Below are 10,000 nucleotides of genomic sequence, written 5' to 3' on the forward strand. Positions count from 1 at the left end.
TACCAGGTGCTGTAAGCATTTTGTCCACGAGGGTGTGCCCCTGCACTATTTCATCAGCAACACTGCCTTGTAGTAAGCATTTAATGATGAATTGACTAAATGCAGCTTCCTGCCTTTTTAATAGGATCAAATTTCCTTGTGTTTTCAATTAGCATCTGCCTTGTATTTATAAGACAAACAAGAATATTGTTGCTGAATGCAGCTTGTGTGTGCTTTGTGCTCCTTTGCCCTGTTCAAATGATGAAAGGAAATAAAGTTTGTATTTTATCCAACTACCTGTGCTAAAAAGTGATGGGAACAGTGTTTGTAATTTCTTCTACTTTTTCAGTGACACAAAGTTCAAGCTGCTTATCTAATTGGTGAAAATGCAATGTCTGTTTATCACACTCACTTTGACTATATATGTTGTAGCAAGAGATTGTTTCTCGCTTACGGCCATACCAGCCTGGGTACGCCCGATCTCGTCTGATCTCGGAAGCTAAGCAGGGTCGGGCCTGGTTAGTACTGGGATGGGAGACCGCCTGGGAATACCAGGTGCTGTAAGCATTTTGTCCACGAGGGTGTGCTCTTGCACTATTTCATCAGCAACACTGCCTTGTATTAAGCATTTAATGATGAATTGACTAAATGTCTGTTTTATCAGACTCACTTTGACTATATATGTTGTAGCAAGAGATTGTTTCTCGCTTACGGCCATACCAGCCTGGGTACGCCCGATCTCGTCTGATCTCGGAAGCTAAGCAGGGTCGGGCCTGGTTAGTACTTGGATGGGAGACCGCCTGGGAATACCAGGTGCTGTAAGCATTTTGTCCACGAGGGTGTGCCCCTGCACTATTTCATCAGCAACACTGCCTTGTAGTAAGCATTTAATGATGAATTGACTAAATGCAGCTTCCTGCCTTTTTAATAGGATCAAATTTCCTTGTGTTTTCAATTAGCATCTGCCTTGTATTTATAAGACAAACAAGAATATTGTTGCTGAATGCAGCTTGTGTGTGCTTTGTGCTCCTTTGCCCTGTTCAAATGATGAAAGGAAATAAAGTTTGTATTTTATCCAACTACCTGTGCTAAAAAGTGATGGGAACAGTGTTTGTAATTTCTTCTACTTTTTCAGTGACACAAAGTTCAAGCTGCTTATCTAATTGGTGAAAATGCAATGTCTGTTTATCACACTCACTTTGACTATATATGTTGTAGCAAGAGATTGTTTCTCGCTTACGGCCATACCAGCCTGAGTACCCCCGATCTCGTCTGATCTCGGAAGCTAAGCAGGGTCGGGCTTGGTTAGTACTTGGATGGGAGACCGCCTGGGAATACCAGGTGCTGTAAGCATTTTGTCCACGAGGGTGTGCTCTTGCACTATTTCATCAGCAACACTGCCTTGTATTAAGCATTTAATGATGAATTGACTAAATGTCTGTTTTATCAGACTCACTTTGACTATATATGTTGTAGCAAGAGATTGTTTCTCGCTTACGGCCATACCAGCCTGGGTACGCCCGATCTCGTCTGATCTCGGAAGCTAAGCAGGGTCGGGCCTGGTTAGTACTTGGATGGGAGACCGCCTGGGAATACCAGGTGCTGTAAGCATTTTGTCCACGAGGGTGTGCTCTTGCACTATTTCATCAGCAACACTGCCTTGTATTAAGCATTTAATGATGAATTGACTAAATGTCTGTTTTATCAGATTCACTTTGACTATATATGTTGTAGCAAGAGATTGTTTCTCGCTTACGGCCATACCAGCCTGGGTACGCCCGATCTCGTCTGATCTTGGAAGCTAAGCAGGGTCGGGCCTGGTTAGTACTTGGATGGGAGACCGCCTGGGAATACCAGGTGCTGTAAGCATTTTGTCCACGAGGGTGTGCCCCTGCACTATTTCATCAGCAACACTGCCTTGTAGTAAGCATTTAATGATGAATTGACTAAATGCAGCTTCCTGCCTTTTTAATAGGATCAAATTTCCTTGTGTTTTCAATTAGCATCTGCCTTGTATTTATAAGACAAACAAGAATATTGTTGCTGAATGCAGCTTGTGTGTGCTTTGTGCTCCTTTGCCCTGTTCAAATGATGAAAGGAAATAAAGTTTGTATTTTATCCAACTACCTGTGCTAAAAAGTGATGGGAACAGTGTTTGTAATTTCTTCTACTTTTTCAGTGACACAAAGTTCAAGCTGCTTATCTAATTGGTGAAAATGCAATGTCTGTTTATCACACTCACTTTGACTATATATGTTGTAGCAAGAGATTGTTTCTCGCTTACGGCCATACCAGCCTGGGTACGCCCGATCTCGTCTGATCTCGGAAGCTAAGCAGGGTCGGGCCTGGTTAGTACTGGGATGGGAGACCGCCTGGGAATACCAGGTGCTGTAAGCATTTTGTCCACGAGGGTGTGCTCTTGCACTATTTCATCAGCAACACTGCCTTGTATTAAGCATTTAATGATGAATTGACTAAATGTCTGTTTTATCAGACTCACTTTGACTATATATGTTGTAGCAAGAGATTGTTTCTCGCTTACGGCCATACCAGCCTGGGTACGCCCGATCTCGTCTGATCTCGGAAGCTAAGCAGGGTCGGGCCTGGTTAGTACTTGGATGGGAGACCGCCTGGGAATACCAGGTGCTGTAAGCATTTTGTCCACGAGGGTGTGCCCCTGCACTATTTCATCAGCAACACTGCCTTGTAGTAAGCATTTAATGATGAATTGACTAAATGCAGCTTCCTGCCTTTTTAATAGGATCAAATTTCCTTGTGTTTTCAATTAGCATCTGCCTTGTATTTATAAGACAAACAAGAATATTGTTGCTGAATGCAGCTTGTGTGTGCTTTGTGCTCCTTTGCCCTGTTCAAATGATGAAAGGAAATAAAGTTTGTATTTTATCCAACTACCTGTGCTAAAAAGTGATGGGAACAGTGTTTGTAATTTCTTCTACTTTTTCAGTGACACAAAGTTCAAGCTGCTTATCTAATTGGTGAAAATGCAATGTCTGTTTATCACACTCACTTTGACTATATATGTTGTAGCAAGAGATTGTTTCTCGCTTACGGCCATACCAGCCTGGGTACGCCCGATCTCGTCTGATCTCGGAAGCTAAGCAGGGTCGGGCCTGGTTAGTACTGGGATGGGAGACCACCTGGGAATACCAGGTGCTGTAAGCATTTTGTCCACGAGGGTGTGCTCTTGCACTATTTCATCAGCAACACTGCCTTGTATTAAGCATTTAATGATGAATTGACTAAATGTCTGTTTTATCAGACTCACTTTGACTATATATGTTGTAGCAAGAGATTGTTTCTCGCTTACGGCCATACCAGCCTGGGTACGCCCGATCTCGTCTGATCTCGGAAGCTAAGCAGGGTCGGGCCTGGTTAGTACTTGGATGGGAGACCGCCTGGGAATACCAGGTGCTGTAAGCATTTTGTCCACGAGGGTGTGCCCCTGCACTATTTCATCAGCAACACTGCCTTGTAGTAAGCATTTAATGATGAATTGACTAAATGCAGCTTCCTGCCTTTTTAATAGGATCAAATTTCCTTGTGTTTTCAATTAGCATCTGCCTTGTATTTATAAGACAAACAAGAATATTGTTGCTGAATGCAGCTTGTGTGTGCTTTGTGCTCCTTTGCCCTGTTCAAATGATGAAAGGAAATAAAGTTTGTATTTTATCCAACTACCTGTGCTAAAAAGTGATGGGAACAGTGTTTGTAATTTCTTCTACTTTTTCAGTGACTCAAAGTTCAAGCTGCTTATCTAATTGGTGAAAATGCAATGTCTGTTTATCACACTCACTTTGACTATATATGTTGTAGCAAGAGATTGTTTCTCGCTTACGGCCATACCAGCCTGAGTACCCCCGATCTCGTCTGATCTCGGAAGCTAAGCAGGGTCGGGCTTGGTTAGTACTTGGATGGGAGACCGCCTGGGAATACCAGGTGCTGTAAGCATTTTGTCCACGAGGGTGTGCTCTTGCACTATTTCATCAGCAACACTGCCTTGTATTAAGCATTTAATGATGAATTGACTAAATGTCTGTTTTATCAGATTCACTTTGACTATATATGTTGTAGCAAGAGATTGTTTCTCGCTTACGGCCATACCAGCCTGGGTACGCCCGATCTCGTCTGATCTTGGAAGCTAAGCAGGGTCGGGCCTGGTTAGTACTTGGATGGGAGACCGCCTGGGAATACCAGGTGCTGTAAGCATTTTGTCCACGAGGGTGTGCCCCTGCACTATTTCATCAGCAACACTGCCTTGTAGTAAGCATTTAATGATGAATTGACTAAATGCAGCTTCCTGCCTTTTTAATAGGATCAAATTTCCTTGTGTTTTCAATTAGCATCTGCCTTGTATTTATAAGACAAACAAGAATATTGTTGCTGAATGCAGCTTGTGTGTGCTTTGTGCTCCTTTGCCCTGTTCAAATGATGAAAGGAAATAAAGTTTGTATTTTATCCAACTACCTGTGCTAAAAAGTGATGGGAACAGTGTTTGTAATTTCTTCTACTTTTTCAGTGACACAAAGTTCAAGCTGCTTATCTAATTGGTGAAAATGCAATGTCTGTTTATCACACTCACTTTGACTATATATGTTGTAGCAAGAGATTGTTTCTCGCTTACGGCCATACCAGCCTGGGTACGCCCGATCTCGTCTGATCTCGGAAGCTAAGCAGGGTCGGGCCTGGTTAGTACTTGGATGGGAGACCGCCTGGGAATACCAGGTGCTGTAAGCATTTTGTCCACGAGGGTGTGCTCTTGCACTATTTCATCAGCAACACTGCCTTGTATTAAGCATTTAATGATGAATTGACTAAATGTCTGTTTTATCAGATTCACTTTGACTATATATGTTGTAGCAAGAGATTGTTTCTCGCTTACGGCCATACCAGCCTGGGTACGCCCGATCTCGTCTGATCTCGGAAGCTAAGCAGGGTCGGGCCTGGTTAGTACTTGGATGGGAGACCGCCTGGGAATACCAGGTGCTGTAAGCATTTTGTCCACGAGGGTGTGCCCCTGCACTATTTCATCAGCAACACTGCCTTGTAGTAAGCATTTAATGATGAATTGACTAAATGCAGCTTCCTGCCTTTTTAATAGGATCAAATTTCCTTGTGTTTTCAATTAGCATCTGCCTTGTATTTATAAGACAAACAAGAATATTGTTGCTGAATGCAGCTTGTGTGTGCTTTGTGCTCCTTTGCCCTGTTCAAATGATGAAAGGAAATAAAGTTTGTATTTTATCCAACTACCTGTGCTAAAAAGTGATGGGAACAGTGTTTGTAATTTCTTCTACTTTTTCAGTGACACAAAGTTCAAGCTGCTTATCTAATTGGTGAAAATGCAATGTCTGTTTATCACACTCACTTTGACTATATATGTTGTAGCAAGAGATTGTTTCTCGCTTACGGCCATACCAGCCTGGGTACGCCCGATCTCGTCTGATCTCGGAAGCTAAGCAGGGTCGGGCCTGGTTAGTACTTGGATGGGAGACCGCCTGGGAATACCAGGTGCTGTAAGCATTTTGTCCACGAGGGTGTGCTCTTGCACTATTTCATCAGCAACACTGCCTTGTATTAAGCATTTAATGATGAATTGACTAAATGTCTGTTTTATCAGATTCACTTTGACTATATATGTTGTAGCAAGAGATTGTTTCTCGCTTACGGCCATACCAGCCTGGGTACGCCCGATCTCGTCTGATCTCGGAAGCTAAGCAGGGTCGGGCCTGGTTAGTACTTGGATGGGAGACCGCCTGGGAATACCAGGTGCTGTAAGCATTTTGTCCACGAGGGTGTGCCCCTGCACTATTTCATCAGCAACACTGCCTTGTAGTAAGCATTTAATGATGAATTGACTAAATGCAGCTTCCTGCCTTTTTAATAGGATCAAATTTCCTTGTGTTTTCAATTAGCATCTGCCTTGTATTTATAAGACAAACAAGAATATTGTTGCTGAATGCAGCTTGTGTGTGCTTTGTGCTCCTTTGCCCTGTTCAAATGATGAAAGGAAATAAAGTTTGTATTTTATCCAACTACCTGTGCTAAAAAGTGATGGGAACAGTGTTTGTAATTTCTTCTACTTTTTCAGTGACACAAAGTTCAAGCTGCTTATCTAATTGGTGAAAATGCAATGTCTGTTTATCACACTCACTTTGACTATATATGTTGTAGCAAGAGATTGTTTCTCGCTTACGGCCATACCAGCCTGGGTACGCCCGATCTCGTCTGATCTCGGAAGATAAGCAGGGTCGGGCCTGGTTAGTACTTGGATGGGAGACCGCCTGGGAATACCAGGTGCTGTAAGCATTTTGTCCACGAGGGTGTGCTCTTGCACTATTTCATCAGCAACACTGCCTTGTATTAAGCATTTAATGATGAATTGACTAAATGTCTGTTTTATCAGACTCACTTTGACTATATATGTTGTAGCAAGAGATTGTTTCTCGCTTACGGCCATACCAGCCTGGGTACGCCCGATCTCGTCTGATCTCGGAAGCTAAGCAGGGTCGGGCCTGGTTAGTACTTGGATGGGAGACCGCCTGGGAATACCAGGTGCTGTAAGCATTTTGTCCACGAGGGTGTGCTCTTGCACTATTTCATCAGCAACACTGCCTTGTATTAAGCATTTAATGATGAATTGACTAAATGTCTGTTTTATCAGATTCACTTTGACTATATATGTTGTAGCAAGAGATTGTTTCTCGCTTACGGCCATACCAGCCTGGGTACGCCCGATCTCGTCTGATCTTGGAAGCTAAGCAGGGTCGGGCCTGGTTAGTACTTGGATGGGAGACCGCCTGGGAATACCAGGTGCTGTAAGCATTTTGTCCACGAGGGTGTGCCCCTGCACTATTTCATCAGCAACACTGCCTTGTAGTAAGCATTTAATGATGAATTGACTAAATGCAGCTTCCTGCCTTTTTAATAGGATCAAATTTCCTTGTGTTTTCAATTAGCATCTGCCTTGTATTTATAAGACAAACAAGAATATTGTTGCTGAATGCAGCTTGTGTGTGCTTTGTGCTCCTTTGCCCTGTTCAAATGATGAAAGGAAATAAAGTTTGTATTTTATCCAACTACCTGTGCTAAAAAGTGATGGGAACAGTGTTTGTAATTTCTTCTACTTTTTCAGTGACACAAAGTTCAAGCTGCTTATCTAATTGGTGAAAATGCAATGTCTGTTTATCACACTCACTTTGACTATATATGTTGTAGCAAGAGATTGTTTCTCGCTTACGGCCATACCAGCCTGGGTACGCCCGATCTCATCTGATCTCGGAAGCTAAGCAGGGTCGGGCCTGGTTAGTACTTGGATGGGAGACCGCCTGGGAATACCAGGTGCTGTAAGTTTTTTGTCCACGAGGGTGTGCTCTTGCACTATTTCATCAGCAACACTGCCTTGTATTAAGCATTTAATGATGAATTGACTAAATGTCTGTTTTATCAGATTCACTTTGACTATATATGTTGTAGCAAGAGATTGTTTCTCGCTTACGGCCATACCAGCCTGGGTACGCCCGATCTCGTCTGATCTCGGAAGCTAAGCAGGGTCGGGCCTGGTTAGTACTTGGATGGGAGACCGCCTGGGAATACCAGGTGCTGTAAGCATTTTGTCCACGAGGGTGTGCCCCTGCACTATTTCATCAGCAACACTGCCTTGTAGTAAGCATTTAATGATGAATTGACTAAATGCAGCTTCCTGCCTTTTTAATAGGATCAAATTTCCTTGTGTTTTCAATTAGCATCTGCCTTGTATTTATAAGACAAACAAGAATATTGTTGCTGAATGCAGCTTGTGTGTGCTTTGTGCTCCTTTGCCCTGTTCAAATGATGAAAGGAAATAAAGTTTGTATTTTATCCAACTACCTGTGCTAAAAAGTGATGGGAACAGTGTTTGTAATTTCTTCTACTTTTTCAGTGACACAAAGTTCAAGCTGCTTATCTAATTGGTGAAAATGCAATGTCTGTTTATCACACTCACTTTGACTATATATGTTGTAGCAAGAGATTGTTTCTCGCTTACGGCCATACCAGCCTGGGTACGCCCGATCTCGTCTGATCTCGGAAGCTAAGCAGGGTCGGGCCTGGTTAGTACTTGGATGGGAGACCGCCTGGGAATACCAGGTGCTGTAAGCATTTTGTCCACGAGGGTGTGCTCTTGCACTATTTCATCAGCAACACTGCCTTGTATTAAGCATTTAATGATGAATTGACTAAATGTCTGTTTTATCAGACTCACTTTGACTATATATGTTGTAGCAAGAGATTGTTTCTCGCTTACGGCCATACCAGCCTGGGTACGCCCGATCTCGTCTGATCTCGGAAGCTAAGCAGGGTCGGGCCTGGTTAGTACTTGGATGGGAGACCGCCTGGGAATACCAGGTGCTGTAAGCATTTTGTCCACGAGGGTGTGCCCCTGCACTATTTCATCAGCAACACTGCCTTGTAGTAAGCATTTAATGATGAATTGACTAAATGCAGCTTCCTGCCTTTTTAATAGGATCAAATTTCCTTGTGTTTTCAATTAGCATCTGCCTTGTATTTATAAGACAAACAAGAATATTGTTGCTGAATGCAGCTTGTGTGTGCTTTGTGCTCCTTTGCCCTGTTCAAATGATGAAAGGAAATAAAGTTTGTATTTTATCCAACTACCTGTGCTAAAAAGTGATGGGAACAGTGTTTGTAATTTCTTCTACTTTTTCAGTGACACAAAGTTCAAGCTGCTTATCTAATTGGTGAAAATGCAATGTCTGTTTATCACACTCACTTTGACTATATATGTTGTAGCAAGAGATTGTTTCTCGCTTACGGCCATACCAGCCTGAGTACCCCCGATCTCGTCTGATCTCGGAAGCTAAGCAGGGTCGGGCTTGGTTAGTACTTGGATGGGAGACCGCCTGGGAATACCAGGTGCTGTAAGCATTTTGTCCACGAGGGTGTGCTCTTGCACTATTTCATCAGCAACACTGCCTTGTATTAAGCATTTAATGATGAATTGACTAAATGTCTGTTTTATCAGATTCACTTTGACTATATATGTTGTAGCAAGAGATTGTTTCTCGCTTACGGCCATACCAGCCTGGGTACGCCCGATCTCGTCTGATCTTGGAAGCTAAGCAGGGTCGGGCCTGGTTAGTACTTGGATGGGAGACCGCCTGGGAATACCAGGTGCTGTAAGCATTTTGTCCACGAGGGTGTGCCCCTGCACTATTTCATCAGCAACACTGCCTTGTAGTAAGCATTTAATGATGAATTGACTAAATGCAGCTTCCTGCCTTTTTAATAGGATCAAATTTCCTTGTGTTTTCAATTAGCATCTGCCTTGTATTTATAAGACAAACAAGAATATTGTTGCTGAATGCAGCTTGTGTGTGCTTTGTGCTCCTTTGCCCTGTTCAAATGATGAAAGGAAATAAAGTTTGTATTTTATCCAACTACCTGTGCTAAAAAGTGATGGGAACAGTGTTTGTAATTTCTTCTACTTTTTCAGTGACACAAAGTTCAAGCTGCTTATCTAATTGGTGAAAATGCAATGTCTGTTTATCACACTCACTTTGACTATATATGTTGTAGCAAGAGATTGTTTCTCGCTTACGGCCATACCAGCCTGGGTACGCCCGATCTCGTCTGATCTCGGAAGCTAAGCAGGGTCGGGCCTGGTTAGTACTTGGATGGGAGACCGCCTGGGAATACCAGGTGCTGTAAGCATTTTGTCCACGAGGGTGTGCTCTTGCACTATTTCATCAGCAACACTGCCTTGTATTAAGCATTTAATGATGAATTGACTAAATGTCTGTTTTATCAGATTCACTTTGACTATATATGTTGTAGCAAGAGATTGTTTCTCGCTTACGGCCATACCAGCCTGGGTACGCCCGATCTCGTCTGATCTCGGAAGCTAAGCAGGGTCGGGCCTGGTTAGTACTTGGATGGGAGACCGCCTGGGAATACCAGGTGCTGTAAGCATTTTGTCCACGAGGGTGTGCCCCTGCACTATTTC

The 10,000-nt window shown here is 43.0% G+C and overlaps 27 non-coding genes across 27 annotated transcripts in view; all 27 read left to right on the forward strand.

The window, feature by feature from the left end:
* LOC145872537 (5S ribosomal RNA) overlaps positions 1-18 on the forward strand; it is a 119-nt gene extending 101 nt beyond the window's left edge. The window contains exon 1 of the ribosomal RNA XR_014388169.1: positions 1-18. This exon is cut by the window's left edge and continues 101 nt beyond it. This is a non-coding gene — a ribosomal RNA (5S ribosomal RNA).
* Positions 19-427: 409 nt separating this feature from the next.
* Positions 428-546, forward strand: LOC145872631 (5S ribosomal RNA). The gene has a single exon (XR_014388263.1). It is a non-coding gene; the product is annotated as a 5S ribosomal RNA (ribosomal RNA).
* A 139-nt stretch (positions 547-685) lies between these two features.
* On the forward strand, positions 686-804 carry LOC145872538 (5S ribosomal RNA). Its single transcript, XR_014388170.1, has one exon. It is a non-coding gene; the product is annotated as a 5S ribosomal RNA (ribosomal RNA).
* A 409-nt stretch (positions 805-1,213) lies between these two features.
* On the forward strand, positions 1,214-1,332 carry LOC145867899 (5S ribosomal RNA). Its single transcript, XR_014383892.1, has one exon. It is a non-coding gene; the product is annotated as a 5S ribosomal RNA (ribosomal RNA).
* Positions 1,333-1,471: 139 nt separating this feature from the next.
* LOC145872539 (5S ribosomal RNA) lies at positions 1,472-1,590 on the forward strand. The gene has a single exon (XR_014388171.1). It is a non-coding gene; the product is annotated as a 5S ribosomal RNA (ribosomal RNA).
* A 139-nt stretch (positions 1,591-1,729) lies between these two features.
* On the forward strand, positions 1,730-1,848 carry LOC145867787 (5S ribosomal RNA). The gene has a single exon (XR_014383780.1). It is a non-coding gene; the product is annotated as a 5S ribosomal RNA (ribosomal RNA).
* A 409-nt stretch (positions 1,849-2,257) lies between these two features.
* LOC145872642 (5S ribosomal RNA) lies at positions 2,258-2,376 on the forward strand. Its single transcript, XR_014388274.1, has one exon. It is a non-coding gene; the product is annotated as a 5S ribosomal RNA (ribosomal RNA).
* A 139-nt stretch (positions 2,377-2,515) lies between these two features.
* On the forward strand, positions 2,516-2,634 carry LOC145872540 (5S ribosomal RNA). Its single transcript, XR_014388172.1, has one exon. It is a non-coding gene; the product is annotated as a 5S ribosomal RNA (ribosomal RNA).
* Positions 2,635-3,043: 409 nt separating this feature from the next.
* LOC145872332 (5S ribosomal RNA) lies at positions 3,044-3,162 on the forward strand. Its single transcript, XR_014387964.1, has one exon. It is a non-coding gene; the product is annotated as a 5S ribosomal RNA (ribosomal RNA).
* A 139-nt stretch (positions 3,163-3,301) lies between these two features.
* LOC145872541 (5S ribosomal RNA) lies at positions 3,302-3,420 on the forward strand. The gene has a single exon (XR_014388173.1). It is a non-coding gene; the product is annotated as a 5S ribosomal RNA (ribosomal RNA).
* A 409-nt stretch (positions 3,421-3,829) lies between these two features.
* On the forward strand, positions 3,830-3,948 carry LOC145867900 (5S ribosomal RNA). Its single transcript, XR_014383893.1, has one exon. It is a non-coding gene; the product is annotated as a 5S ribosomal RNA (ribosomal RNA).
* Positions 3,949-4,087: 139 nt separating this feature from the next.
* Positions 4,088-4,206, forward strand: LOC145867788 (5S ribosomal RNA). The gene has a single exon (XR_014383781.1). It is a non-coding gene; the product is annotated as a 5S ribosomal RNA (ribosomal RNA).
* A 409-nt stretch (positions 4,207-4,615) lies between these two features.
* On the forward strand, positions 4,616-4,734 carry LOC145872543 (5S ribosomal RNA). Its single transcript, XR_014388175.1, has one exon. It is a non-coding gene; the product is annotated as a 5S ribosomal RNA (ribosomal RNA).
* Positions 4,735-4,873: 139 nt separating this feature from the next.
* LOC145872544 (5S ribosomal RNA) lies at positions 4,874-4,992 on the forward strand. Its single transcript, XR_014388176.1, has one exon. It is a non-coding gene; the product is annotated as a 5S ribosomal RNA (ribosomal RNA).
* Positions 4,993-5,401: 409 nt separating this feature from the next.
* Positions 5,402-5,520, forward strand: LOC145872545 (5S ribosomal RNA). The gene has a single exon (XR_014388177.1). It is a non-coding gene; the product is annotated as a 5S ribosomal RNA (ribosomal RNA).
* Positions 5,521-5,659: 139 nt separating this feature from the next.
* Positions 5,660-5,778, forward strand: LOC145872546 (5S ribosomal RNA). Its single transcript, XR_014388178.1, has one exon. It is a non-coding gene; the product is annotated as a 5S ribosomal RNA (ribosomal RNA).
* Positions 5,779-6,187: 409 nt separating this feature from the next.
* LOC145874711 (5S ribosomal RNA) lies at positions 6,188-6,306 on the forward strand. Its single transcript, XR_014390347.1, has one exon. It is a non-coding gene; the product is annotated as a 5S ribosomal RNA (ribosomal RNA).
* Positions 6,307-6,445: 139 nt separating this feature from the next.
* On the forward strand, positions 6,446-6,564 carry LOC145872547 (5S ribosomal RNA). Its single transcript, XR_014388179.1, has one exon. It is a non-coding gene; the product is annotated as a 5S ribosomal RNA (ribosomal RNA).
* A 139-nt stretch (positions 6,565-6,703) lies between these two features.
* LOC145867789 (5S ribosomal RNA) lies at positions 6,704-6,822 on the forward strand. Its single transcript, XR_014383782.1, has one exon. It is a non-coding gene; the product is annotated as a 5S ribosomal RNA (ribosomal RNA).
* A 409-nt stretch (positions 6,823-7,231) lies between these two features.
* On the forward strand, positions 7,232-7,350 carry LOC145874594 (5S ribosomal RNA). The gene has a single exon (XR_014390230.1). It is a non-coding gene; the product is annotated as a 5S ribosomal RNA (ribosomal RNA).
* A 139-nt stretch (positions 7,351-7,489) lies between these two features.
* LOC145872548 (5S ribosomal RNA) lies at positions 7,490-7,608 on the forward strand. The gene has a single exon (XR_014388180.1). It is a non-coding gene; the product is annotated as a 5S ribosomal RNA (ribosomal RNA).
* A 409-nt stretch (positions 7,609-8,017) lies between these two features.
* LOC145872549 (5S ribosomal RNA) lies at positions 8,018-8,136 on the forward strand. Its single transcript, XR_014388181.1, has one exon. It is a non-coding gene; the product is annotated as a 5S ribosomal RNA (ribosomal RNA).
* Positions 8,137-8,275: 139 nt separating this feature from the next.
* LOC145872550 (5S ribosomal RNA) lies at positions 8,276-8,394 on the forward strand. The gene has a single exon (XR_014388182.1). It is a non-coding gene; the product is annotated as a 5S ribosomal RNA (ribosomal RNA).
* Positions 8,395-8,803: 409 nt separating this feature from the next.
* Positions 8,804-8,922, forward strand: LOC145867901 (5S ribosomal RNA). The gene has a single exon (XR_014383894.1). It is a non-coding gene; the product is annotated as a 5S ribosomal RNA (ribosomal RNA).
* Positions 8,923-9,061: 139 nt separating this feature from the next.
* Positions 9,062-9,180, forward strand: LOC145867790 (5S ribosomal RNA). The gene has a single exon (XR_014383783.1). It is a non-coding gene; the product is annotated as a 5S ribosomal RNA (ribosomal RNA).
* A 409-nt stretch (positions 9,181-9,589) lies between these two features.
* Positions 9,590-9,708, forward strand: LOC145872551 (5S ribosomal RNA). Its single transcript, XR_014388183.1, has one exon. It is a non-coding gene; the product is annotated as a 5S ribosomal RNA (ribosomal RNA).
* Positions 9,709-9,847: 139 nt separating this feature from the next.
* Positions 9,848-9,966, forward strand: LOC145872552 (5S ribosomal RNA). Its single transcript, XR_014388184.1, has one exon. It is a non-coding gene; the product is annotated as a 5S ribosomal RNA (ribosomal RNA).
* Positions 9,967-10,000: the final 34 nt, after the last annotated feature.

This window comes from Salmo salar, unplaced genomic scaffold, assembly GCF_965601325.2.
Source record: "Salmo salar unplaced genomic scaffold, fSalSal1 ptg000293l, whole genome shotgun sequence".
NCBI classification, from domain to species: Eukaryota; Metazoa; Chordata; class Actinopteri; order Salmoniformes; family Salmonidae; genus Salmo; species Salmo salar.